Consider the following 13,663-nt stretch of genomic DNA (forward strand, 5'->3'; position numbering starts at 1 on the left):
AAATTAGTATTTTGAGTTTCTTTGGATATATCCCAGGAAGTAGAATTGCTGGGTCATGAGGCAGTTCCATTTTTAATTTTTTAAGTTAACTCCATACTGCTTTTCACAACGCCTACATCAGTCTTCATTCCTACCGACAGTGCACGAGGGGTCTCTTTTTTCCACATCCTTGCCAACACTGTTGTTTGTTGATTTATTGATGATAGCCATTCTGACAGGTGTGAGGTGATATCTCATTGTGGTTTTAATTTGTATTTCATCTGATGATTAGTAACGATGACCATCTTTCCTATGTCTATTGGTTATTTGTATGTTCTCTTTGGAGAACATTATTCAGATCCTTTGCTCATTTCTTAATTGGATTGTTTGTTTTGGTGTTGAGTTGTATAAGTTCCTTATAAACTTTGGACATTAAGCCCTCATCAGGTGTATTGGTGACTATGTTCTCCCATTCAGTGGGTTGTCTTTTTATTTTGTTGCTGATTTCCTTTGCTGTGCAAAAACTTTTTAGTTTGATGAGATCTCATTTGTTTATTTTTTCTTTTGTTTTTCTTGCCTGAGGAGATATATCAGAAAAAATACTGCTACAAGAAATGTCTGAGATTTTACTTCTTATGTTTTCTTCTAGGATTTTATGGTTTGGAATCTAATATTTGTCTTTAATCCATTTTGAGTTTATTCTTATGTATTGTGTAAGAAGGTGGTCTAGTTCCATTTCTCTTTGGCACATATCTGTCCAATTGTCCCAGCAGCATTTATTGAATGGACTATCTATAGCCTATTGTAATTGACTGTAAAGATGTGTATTTATTTCTGGGCTCTCTATTCTGTTCCATTGACCTATATGACTATAATCTTTGCTGTTTGAATTACTATGGCCTTGTAGTATAATTTGATATCACACAGTGCAATTTCTCCAACTTTGTTCTTCTTTCTCAAGAATGCTGCTGCTATGTGGTTCCATATAAATTTTTGGGATATTTTTTCTAGTTCTGTGAAATACACCATTTGTCTTTTGATAAGAATTGTGTTGAATCTATAGAGTGTTTGGGGTAGAGTGGACATTTTAATGTTGTTAATTATTTTTTTTCTTTTTATCTTTTTTTGTTTTTTGTGTTTTTTAATTTTTTTCCTTTATTTTTTATTCTTTTTTTTATTTTTGTTTTTTTCTGATGTTAATTCTTTCTATCCATGAACATGGTATTTGTTTTCACTTACTTGTATCTTCTTCAATTTCTTTCTTCAGTGTCTTATAATTTTCTGAATACAGGTCTTTTACATCCGTGGTTCAACTTATTCATAGATATTTTTATTATAAATACTTTATTTCAACTAGAAGCAGATTCATATTTTAAAAAACTACAATCACATCATGTAACTGCTTTAAAAAAAAACAGTGCTGTAAATCGAACTTCCTGGCTTAGACCATATACTAGTACATTTCTGCACAGTCTTTATGGAATCTGCACCCCAAAAAATTTTACTTTGTTCCAATTAACTGTTCTTATATGTAAGTTGCTTTCTATTCCAGTATATCTAAAGGGGTGAAATATCAAGGCCAGCCATGCAGCCAAAGGTCACTCCAAGTGTACAGGAGGTGGGCCATACCTGCCATGGTCTTTCCCGATCAAGTGGAATAGGAAAGGAACATTCCAAACCATGTTCCTAGAAAACTAGAAATTGTGATCTTGAGACTATTCTCCCAAACGGATATAACTCCATTTCTACGGAAAACGCTTAGCCATGCTTTGACATTTGGTCCTGACAAACACAAACAAGATACAATAGTAAAAGTAGACAAGATTACTACAAATAAAAATATTTTCAACACGAACTCTATTAATGATGCTCCACATAGAACAAAAATTACATGAAAAATGAAATAAGACCTAAGAAAGTAGATATAGCATTTCAAAAATATGGTTACCTTATATGATGATGAACTTCTTTTAGTGGATGCATTTGGTTTCACCATTAAATATAATGCTAGATTGATGGCAGTTACAAAAACAGGACAGATGCACAATCACATCAGGTGTGTTTCCAATATTTAGAAGTTCTCCAAGAAGAATTATGGAATGAAAATGCTTAGGATAATTGAGAATATACATAAAAGATGGGTATACAGTAAGTAGTCTCTCTCTCTTTTTTTTTTTTTTTTTTTTTACAGTAGTCTCTTGATACCAGTATTTTTCATGGTGTTTTCTTGAGTGGCTGTCTTAACTTCCCTGCCTGAAGAAGGGAAGGGGACGCTACCACCTCCCACCATCAGGTGCAACTCTTCCCTAGGTATTTTTGTTTGTTTGTTTTTGAAGCCATTGTAAATGGGATAGATTTTATTGGTGTATTAAAATGCAACTGATTTCTGGATATTTCTTTTGTATCTGCTACTCTACTGAATTCATTTATCAGTTATATTAGTTTGTTTTTTTCTTTAGTGGCATCTTTATGGTTCTCTATATACAGTAACATGTCATCTACAAATAATGACAGTTTTACTTCTTTCTTTCCAATTGAAATGTGGCTAGGACTTTCATTACTATGTTGAGTAAGAGTGGTGAAAGCAGACATCCCTGTCTCTTGTTTCCGATCTTAAGGGAAATGCTTTTAGTTTTTGTCCAATGAGTATGATGTTGGCTGTGGGTTTGTTATATATTGCTTTTATTACATTGAGGTATGTTTCCTCTATTCCCACTCTGCTGGAAGTTTTTCTTATAAATGGGTGCCGAGTTTTATTAAATGCTTCTTCTGCATCTGTTGATATGATCATGTGGTTTTTATCCATTTTGTTTATGTGGTATATCAGTTTCATTCATTTGTGGATATTGTACAAACCTTGCATCCCTAGAATGAATCCCACTTGTTCATGGTGTATAACCTTTTTAATGTATTGCTGAATCTGGTTTGCTAATATTTTGTTAAGGATTTTAGCATCTGTGTTCATCAGATATATTGGCCTGTAATTTTCTTTGCTTGTAGTATCCTTATGTAGTTTTGGAATTAGGATAATTCTGGCTTCTTAAGATGAGCTTGGGAATCTCCCCTCTTCTTAAATTTTTTTGGAATAATTTGAGAAGCATAGGTGTTAGTGCTTCTTTGAATGTTTAGTAAAATTAACCTGTGAAGCCCATCTGGTCCAGGACTTCTGTTTATTGGGAGTTGTTTTTTTTTATTACTGCTTCAATTTCAGTAGTAGTAATATGTCTATTCATATTCTGTGATTCTTCTTGATTCAGTTTTGGAAGATAGTATGTTTCTAGGAATTTATCCATTTCTTCCAGATTGCCCAATTTGTTGGCATATAGTTGTTTATAATATTTTCTTACAATCCTTTGTATTTTTTGGTGTTAGTTCTCTTTCATTTCTCATTTTATCTATTCAGGTCTTCTCTCTTTTTTTCTTTATGAGTCTGGTTAAAGGTTTGTCAATCTAGTTTATCTTTTCAAGGAACCAGCCCTTGGTATCATGGATCTTTGGGTTGTTTTTTAAGAATCTATTTCATTTATTTCTGCTGTGATCTTTATTATTTCCTTCCTCCTATTCACTTTGGGTTTTGTTTGTCTTTTTCCTGTTTCTCTAAGTGTAGAACTAGATTTTTTTATTTGAAATTTTTTCATGTTTCTTAAGGTAGGCCTGTAATGCAATGGATTTCCCACTTAGGATTCCTTTTGCTATGTCCCATAGGTTTTGGGTTGTTATGTTCTCATTTTCATTTGTTTCAAGGTATCTTTTGATTTTGTCTTTGATCTCGTTGTTAACCCAGTCACTATTTGGTACCATGGTATTTAGCCTCCATGTCTTTGTATGTTTTTCTGTTTTGTTTTGTTTTTTCTTGTGATTGATTTCTAGTTTCATACCATTGTGATCAGTGAGGATGCTTGATATAATTTCAGTCTTCTTAAATTTATTGACATTTGTTTTGTGTTCTAACATGTGGTCTGTCCTACAAAATGTTCCATATATACTTGAAAAAATGTATACTAGTATTTTGCTTTGAAATGCTCTGCTGCTCTGATTAAACTAACTGATCTAGTGCATCATTTAATGCCATTGTTTCCTTATTGATTTTCTGTCTGGAGCATCTATCCATTGATGTCAGTGAGGTGTTAAAATTCCCTACTATGACTGTATTACTGTCAATCTCACCCTTTATGCCCATCAAGATTTTCTTTACACATTTAGGTCCTCCTATGCTGGGTGCCTATATGTTTACATGGGTTATATCCTTTTGTTGGATTGCTCCCTTTGTCATTTTTTATTTTTATTTTTTTAAAATATATTTTATTGATTTTTTACAGAGAGGAAGGGAGAGGGATAGAGAGTTAGAAACATCCATGAGAGAGAAACATTGATCAGCTGCTTCTTGCACACCCCCTACTGGGGATGTGCCCGCAACCAAGGTACATGCCCTTGACCGGAATCGAACCTGGGACCCTTCAGTCTGTAGGCCGACGCTCTATCCACTGAGCCAAACCAGTCAGGGCCCTTTGTCATTTTTTAGTGTGCTTCTTTGTCTCTTACTACAGCCTTTGTTTTAAAGTTTATTTTGTCAGATATATGTATTTCTTCCCCACCTTTTTTTTTTTTTTTTCATTTTCACTTGCATGAAATTTCTTTTCAACCCTTTACTTTTAGTCTGTGTGTATCTTTCATTCTGAGGTGGACCTCTTGTAGACAGCATATATATTGGTCTTCCTTTCTTATCCATTCAGCTATTCTATGTCCTTTGATTGGAACATCTAAGCCATTTACATATAAAGTAATTATTGATAGATACGTATTTATTACCATTTTATTCTTTTCACTATGTTGATCTGTTTTCTTTTTTTATTTCTTAAAGCAGTCCCTTTAACATTTCTTATAATACTGGTTTAGTGCTAACAAACTTCTTTAGCTTTTTCTTGCCTGGTAGGCTCTTTATTTCTCCTTCCATTTCAAAAGATACCCTTGCTGGTTAGATTAGTCTTGGTTGTAAGTCCTTGCTTTTCATCAGTTTGAAAAATGTGTTTTTAATCACTTTCTGGCCTAAAATGTTTCTGTTGAGAAATCAGCTGACAGTCTTATGGGAGCTCCCTTGTAGGTAACTAACTTTCTTTCTCTTGTAGATTTTAAGATTCTTTCTCTGTCTTTAAACTTTTCCATTTTAATTATGATGTGTTTTGGTTTGGGCCTCTTTGTATTCATCTTCTTTGGGATTCCCTGCACTTCCTGAGCTTGCATGTCTTTCTCCTTCACCCAGTTAGGGAAGTTCTCTTCAAATAAGTTCCCTGTCTCTTGCTCTCTCTCTTCTCCTTCTGGTACCCCTATGATGCAGATGTTGTTACACTTCATGTTGTTCCAAAGGTCCCTTAAACTACCCTCATTTTAATTTAATTTAATTTAATTTATTTTTTAATAGATTTTATCGATTTTTTACAGAGAGGAAGGGAGAGGGATAGAGAGTTAGAAACATCGATGAGAAAGAAACATCGATCAGCTGCCTCCTGCACAACCCCTACTGGGGATGTGCCCGCAACCAAGGTACATGCCCTTGACTTGAATCGACCTGGGACCCTTCAGTCCGCAGGCCAATGCTCTATCCACTGAGCCAAACCGGTTAGGGCTATTTTATTTTTTTGTTGTTGATAATCCTCACCCGAGGATATTTTTTCCATTGATTTTTACAGAGTGGAAGGGAGGGGGAGAGACAAAGAGAGAGAAATATTGATGTGAGGAGAGAACATTGATTGGTTGCCACCTGCATGTGCCCTGACCGGGGCCAGGGATTGAGCCTACAATTGAGGTAGTGCCCTTGACCGGAATCAAACCTGAGACCCTTCTGTCCCCAGGCCAAACTCTAACCACTGAGAAAAACAGGCCAGGGCTACCCTTATTTAAAGAATATGTTTTCTTTTTGCTGCTCTGATTGGATGTTTTCTGCTACATTGTCTTCTAAATCATTGATTTGATCCTCTGCTTCATCTAACCTACTGCTTACCTCTGCAACCCCCTGAGTCTTCCCAGATCTCCTACAGAGCCTTCCAAGAAAGTCTGCACTGCGGGCCCAAGCTGGCCACAGCCAGCTGACTCCTCCATAGGGCACTTGTTTGGCAGGTCAAGGCCACAGGGAGCTGGGAAGATGGGCCTAATGTGTTCCCTCAGGCTGATGCCATATGAAGGGGAGTGCTTGACTGTGAAAGATGTCATCTGTGGGAATTGTGGGACATGGACTCAGCACAGGGACCTTGGCAGCTGTCCTCCAGCCCTCTCTGTATGACTATTCTGCTCTGAGCCAGCGACTCTCTGCCAGAACTTGGGATGAGTGCCTGCAACTGAGATTTTGTGTGCTCACCCTTCGAGAGGGTACTTGGTTTTCTACCAGACCCCTGTCTCTTCCTGGCGGACAGAATTCCCACTGATTTTCACAGCCAGATGTAATGTGGGCACCTGTTCTCGGCTCTGGTACTCCAGGCTTGGGAGCCCAGCATGGGGTTGAGACCCCTCACTTCTCAAAAAGTACTTTTGCAGCTGAGAGGTCCCTGTGGATTCTCTACTGCCACATGTGGGTGCAGGGCTAGCACCTTTTTGTGTCTCCACCATTCCTTTTACTCTGGATGTGGCTTCTTCTGTAATCCTTGGTTTTAAGACTTCTGTTCAGCTAGTCTTCATTTGGTTATTCAGGTTGATTTTTTTTCTGTAGTTTAGTTGTCTTTTGCATTTGGTCCTGGGAGGAGGTGAGTGTACCTTTCCCCTACTCCACCGCTATCTTGTATCCCTACCATCTCTGTGTCTTCTGTGGGGAGGTACCTTATGCCCTTATGCCCTTATGCCCATTTCATATTGTGTTGTTTGCTTTCTCATTGTTAAGGATTAAGAGTATATATATATATATGTGTGTGTGTGTGTGTGTGTGTGTGTGTGTGTGTGTTTGGATACCAGTAGAGGACCTATGTTCTCTGCTCAAGAGGTTCCCATTTCTGGACAGACAAGCAGTATGTTGCTGACTGTGCCCCCATATGGCAGCCTCAGACCAAGTAGACTCCACCTGACCTGACTTTGAATGAGATGACAACTCTCTCCTCCCCACAGAGCAGAGCCCCACTCTATTTAAATTTTTTTTTAGATGTCTCCTCAAGAAGATAAGAGATTTGTAAGACCCACTGCACAGGTGACTATCATGAGTAGCTTAGTTGCTATCTCAGGCTCTGCCTCTCTAAGTTTGTCTCTCTCTGTCACACGCAGACTCAATCTCACTTATGTATGCCTGCCTACTGAAATCACGTTTATGTGGTCTAACAACTCAGATCCTGGACAGTTGGTCTATGTGCCTCATGTAAGAGGACCCATGAGGGAGCCCTTGTATATTGTTGGGAATACAGACTGGTGCAGCCACTGTAGAAACAGTGTGTAATTTCCTCAAAAAATTCAAATTGAAACTGCCTCATGACCCAGCGAGTCCACTTCTTGGAATATATCCAAAGAAACCTGAAATATTAATTTGAAAGAATATATGCACCCCTATGTTCATTGTAGTGTTATTTACAGTGGCCAAGATTTGGACGCAGCCCAAGTGCATATCAGTAGATGAGTGTATAAAAAAGCTGTGGTACATTTACACAATGAAATACTACTGGGCTTTAGAAAAGAAGAAAATCTTATCTTTTGTAACAGTGTGATGGACCTGGAGAATATTATGCTAACTGAAATAAGCCAGTCTGAGAAAGACAAATACCATATGGTTTCACTCATATGTGGAATCTAATGAACAAAATAAACAAAATAGAAACCATACTGATAGATACAGAGAACAGACAGCTGTCAGAGGGGTGGGTGGTTTGGTGCTGGATGTAAAAGGTGAAAGTATTATGTAAAAAACAACAACCCACCTCATAAACACAACAGTGTGGGGATTACAGGTTACCAGCGGGAAAGGGGTTGAGGGGATGTAGAAGAGACTAAAGGGGGTCTATATGGTGATGGAAGGAGACTTAACTTTGGATGGTGAACACACAATATAATATATAAATGATGTTTTGTAGAATTGTACATTTGAAACATATTATTAACCAATGTCACCGTAATAAATTCAAAAAAAAAATGTAAAGTTTGAGAAACACTGGTGTATTGCATGAGTAAAGAGGCAAGGTATCTGTCAGCAATCATTTTTATTTATATTTTTGGAAAGGAAACGCCAGGGAATAAACAAATGCACTGATGGCAGAATATTTGAGAAACATTTCCCCAGGTCAAAGTGGTTCCTTCTGAGATTTTGCCACTGTGTACACACTGCTTGGTAAACTTTGCAACTTCATAGCATATCAGAAGGAACTAGTCTGCATCCTCTTCCTGTCTCTTCCCTTGGAGAAGCCTTTAGCTTTTCATGGGGACTTGCTGTTACAGGAAGATAAACTTTACTCTATACCAACCACCATTTTCTCCCTTTTGCTAGGAAAAGCAGTTTGTGTACCACCTAAATATTTCCTTAATACATCTTCAAATTAAACTTGTAGTTAGATTAACATAACTGTTTTCACCCAACAGTCAAAATATACATTCTAAGTACATTTCCTATTCAGAGTATTGAAACCATAAGCCTAAGTGACTTTTTTAGCACTTTAATTCTCATCTGAACTCTTTTTGACCTTAGAGATAAACTAAACAAAACCCTGTCAACAACATTTAAATTCATATACATATATATGTTTTTTAGTAATGTGCCAATATGGTTGAATCTTACTAGTAAGACTCTTAAAGCAACAAAAAAATGTTTAAGCTTAGCTATACCAACTTAAAATAAATTTGGTTGCTAAGAGCTTTCTTTCTTAAATCAATGTCTTTTTAAAGCATTTTTTAAAACTATTTGATATTTTAAACTCTATGTGATAATTGTTATACTTGTGATTTCGAGTCACCCAATTTTTGAACCTGAGATATGTATTATAATGTCACCTTCCTGGTATATTTTTAATCAAATAATCTTTTAGGTTTATTAGATAGAAGGGAAAGGTTTGCATTTGATTTTTTAGTTAGAGAATCTGTACAGATAATAAAACTAATTGCAAGTAAATTTTGGTAAATCTTATATGAAGAAACCGACTAACTTAATCATTGTGTGCCTAATTATGAGGGAGACAGAGAAGGAGACTGAGTGCCAGGCATACCTTGCTTTGTTGTGCTTTGTTTTACTGAACTTCACAGATACTGTTTTTTTTATCAACATCTAGGCAGGATCCTCGACCAACACAATGATTACGACTCACTGAAGACACAGATGATGGTTAGCTTTTTTTAGTAATAAAATATTTTTAGTTAAGGTATGAATATTGGTTTTGTTTTTAGATATAATGCTACTGCACACTTAATAGACTAAACATAACTTTTATATGTCCTGGGAAACCAAAAAAATTGTGTAACTCACTTTATTGGGATATTTGCTTTATTGCAGTGGTCTGGAACCAAACATGTAATATCTCCAAGGTATGCCTGTATAAACTCTACACAGATTTTGATCTGACTGCTGAGCTGTGTGTGCATTGGGTAGACTTTAGGAGACTTAGGAAAAAGCAGCAACTAGAAGTTGAAATACCTGATAGGGAGATTTCAGATGCTGCCCGTTCCAAAGGAGAAAAGTTTAGAGTTTTAGTTCAGTGAAGTTTATTGCTCATTTATGATACAAGTCATTCTTGAAAGGAGAAGTAGAGTTTCTACAACATGTCATTTAAAATGTCCATTATGTTATAAAAACTTACTAAACGTGAAGAAATAGAAAAATGTGAGTTAAGGGAAAAGCAGTCACTATACATTGAACCTGAGATAATCCAAATGTTGAAACGAAAAGGACTTTTTATAAATATATTTAAAGATTTGAAGGAAAATAAAATAATAATAAGTGAAAAGAGAATCCCACAGAGAAATGAAATTAGTAAAATAGAACCAAGTGAAAATTCTAGAATTGAAAATTTAAGTAAGTGAATAAAAATCACTGATTTACCTTAATTGAAGACAGCAGAAAAAGAGTTGGTGAACTTGAAGATAAATCAATGGAAATTATCCAGTCTGAAGAAGAAATAACAATGAATAGAGCCTAAATGATCTGTGGCACAATTTCAAACAATCTAACATAAATGTAATTGGTGTCCCAAACAGAAAGAGAGGAGAGACAGAGAATGGGAGAGAAAAGATAGTTGAAGAAATAGTGTCTAAAAATTTCCCAAATTTGATGAAAAATTTAATTTTATAGATCTAAGAAGCTATTGAATCTCAAACAGGATTAATATAAAAATCCTTCACCTAAGCACATCATAGTCAAACTGCTGAAATACAAAAACAAACAAACAAAAAAACAATGAAAGGAGCTAGAGTAATATATATGGGAACAATACATTTCATTACAAGATTAAACTTTATCATTAAACATTAATTTTAATTTTGAATTTTAACTAAAAAAGTTATTTTAATATAAAAATCTTTTATCCTGAAATCTATACATAATAAAAAGAAGATGTTTACATTTGACTTTGACACTGTAAAAATATCATCATTATTTTTCTGAGGGCACTTGTATTCCTACTTTAAAATAGAGGAAAAGTGAAGGCAAAATGTTCTAAGATGAAAATGTATTACTACTGTATACCTCTGTACAATAAGTAGCTATTGGATGTATAGGATTATTAACATGTGTAACTGAGCACACAAGAGAAAAGGAAATTGGCAAGGCATGTTTGAATTCAGATTTCTTCATCCGAATATGCAGGATAGGTATTTCATTTCCATATTAGTATCCATTTTTGAGTTAGCTCTAATCAGATTTTACTTTGATATAAGGAAAGCCAAACAAAGAATGATGCCTTGAGGAAAGAAGCATGAAGTAGCAAAATTGACCATGTGTTTGTTTTTCTCTTCCCCATAGCTCAGTGTTGCTCATTAGAAGCATCTTTTTTTTTTTTTTTACCATAAAGTAGTATTTGCTATCTTAAAAATAAACCTTTCACCCTGGCTGGTATTGCTCAGTGATTAGAGTGTCAGCCCACGCACCGAAGAGTCACGGGTTCAATTCCCGGTTAAAGGCATGTACCTGGGTTGCAGGTTCAATTCCCAGCCCCGGTCAGGGTGCATGTGGGAGGCAATCAATTGATGTGTATCTCTCACATCTATATTTCTTTTTCTCCTCCTCCCTGCCCCCTTCCACACTCTCTAGAAACCAATGGAATAAAATATCCTGAGGATTAACAAAACAAAAAAAAATGAACCTTTGATAAAGATGATAATATAATTGAGCACCAAAGCCTTGACTGGTTGTGTGACCTTATGCAAACTGCCTTTCTAAGCTTCAGTTTCCTCATATAACATTTACCTCCTAGGTCTATTATGAAAAGTAAATCAGATAGCAGGTAAAGCCCGGCACATTTTAGGGACTCCATAATACTGGTTCTCTCTTATACTTTTCTCTCCCTTTAAAAAGCGACTTTTAAAGTCAGAAGCAAAAAGTTAAGTTTTTGAAATATAGAAGGTAGGTATATAATTTTATTAGAATCGAATATATTTTTAAAATATTGTTTTCTGATTATAAATGTAGCTCATATTATAGAGGATTTGGGAGATACAGAAAAGCATAAATAAAATAAAAAATATTTCTAATCTCATTATAAAGAGTTTATTACTATTAGAAATTTGGTATTTATCTTTCCAGTCTTTTTCCTATATTTTATCCCTCTTCAAAACCAGAAAAAGCCTTTCCCAAGTGTTCTCTGCCCAGCTACCATCCCTCCCTTTCACAGGTTTCACAGCCAGAATTCGTAAAGCCTTCCTCTCACTCTTGGACCTGTTTCTTTCTAAGAAATTTATTCTCAACAGATACATCAAGGTCTTCCCAGTCAGTAAGTCCAACACATACTTTGCAGCCTTTTCTTTTTTAAATCTCTAAGTACTATTATGTATTACAAACCACTTCTTTGTGAAATGTCTGTCTCCTAAAGCTTCTGATTTTCGTCTTCTTTGGTCATTTCTTATTCTTTTTTATAGGATTCTTCATATCAATTTATTTGTATAAGTTCGTCATGAATCCTTTTCTCTTAATGATTTCAACCATTTCCATCGCTTCAGTTATCTCTATGTTGATGATTTCAAAATCTGTGTCTTCAGACTTCAACAGGCCTATACATGGACATCTTATTTTTTGGATGTTTCTGAAGTATCCCAAATGCAATATATTTTAAATTGACTTCAACCCATCATTTCACTCCATCCCCCAAACAAAAGTTTGTGCCTCTCTCTGCCTACCCCACCATCCATTCATTTGCTCAAGTTGAATTGAATTCTGCATTGATTCCTTGCTCAACCACTGTGTCCAATTATTTCATTAATCCCAAATACCTAATATGTCTTGAGTCCCTTGAGATCTCTCCTGCATTATTTCCTCATTTATTTCCATTTGCTATAACTGTATATTTCAGATATGTAGTCCTATGCTTTGTTCATTGCTATATCCTCCAGGCCTAGAAGTTTGCCTGGCACATAGAAAGCATTTAATAAATATTTTTTAATAAAAAATTCCCAATCTTACACCAGTCTAAGATTTCTTGCCTAGATTGCTGGGCCAACACCTAACCAGTTGTTCTGTACATAGTTATGTTATTCTAATTAATTGCCCACTTTACAAGCAGAGTTAACTTTCTAAAATTTAATTATGCCACACTTTGATTTAAAACTCATTGATGATTTGTCCTCCTAGCCATTAGAATAAAGTCCTAGTGCCCTATTTTAACTTAAAAACCCCTTCTGGAACTGAAATCCATCTAATTTTTCAGTTTTATCTCCTACCATCACCCCCTTCAAACTCCGAGTTCTAGTTACATGGAACTTTATTATTTACTCAAAGATACCATGCTTTCATACCTCTGGACATTGCACACGTGTCGATTGTTTTCTCTGGAACACTTTTACTTTCTCTTTTGTTTGGTTGATTCCCAATCCTTAAGGCCTCAGTTAAAAAGGATGGTTTTGGAGAATTCTTTATTACTACTTTTTTTTTTTGTCAATCCTCACCCAAGGATATTTTTTCCTTTTTTTTTTTTTTTTTAGAAAGAGTGAAAAGGTTGGGGGAGAAAGAGAGCGAAACATCTAGATGAGAGAGACACATTGATTGGTTGCCTCCCACATGTGCCCCTGACTGGGCCAGGGGTTGGTTGAAACTGCAACCCAGGTACATGCCCTTGACCAGGAATCAAACCCGTGGACCTTCGATCGGGCGCTAGTGCTCTAACCACTGAGCAACCAGCCAGGGCTTGGAGAGCTCTTTTGACTATGCTCTTATGGTACCCTGTATTACTCTCTACAGCAGTCTCCCTTTATCTGTAATTTTGCCTTCCATGGTTCTGGTTACCTGGGGTAAACTGTGGTCCAATATATTAAATGCAAAATTCCAGAAATAAACAATTCTTATGTTTTAAATTTCACACCCTTCTGAGTAGTGTGATGAAATCTTGCACTATCCTTTGTCCTGCCTAGGACATGAATCATCCCTTTGTCCAGCATATTCACCCTGTATTATCCTACTTGCTCGCTAGTCATTTATTAGCCATTTCATTATCAGATCAATTGTCTTGGTATGGCAATGCTCATGTTCAAATAAACCTTATTTTATTGTTATAAGCATTCGATTTTATTACTAGGTTTTGTTTATAAC

The 13,663-nt window shown here is 35.8% G+C and overlaps 1 protein-coding gene and 1 pseudogene across 4 annotated transcripts in view; one reads left to right on the forward strand and one right to left on the reverse strand.

Moving 5' to 3' along the window:
* The window catches only part of IFT74 (intraflagellar transport 74), a 110,156-nt gene that overhangs the window by 83,163 nt on the left and 13,330 nt on the right, over positions 1-13,663 (forward strand). The window lies entirely within an intron of this gene.
* Positions 1,331-6,075, reverse strand: LOC307111094 (phosphatidylinositol-glycan biosynthesis class F protein-like; annotated as a pseudogene). Its single transcript has 2 exons — positions 5,978-6,075; positions 1,331-2,144 (listed from the first exon to the last, which is right to left on the reverse strand). The product of its transcript is annotated as a phosphatidylinositol-glycan biosynthesis class F protein-like (transcript).

This window comes from Cnephaeus nilssonii (genome assembly GCF_951640355.1).
Source record: "Cnephaeus nilssonii genome assembly, chromosome: 14".
NCBI classification, from domain to species: Eukaryota; Metazoa; Chordata; class Mammalia; order Chiroptera; family Vespertilionidae; genus Cnephaeus; species Cnephaeus nilssonii.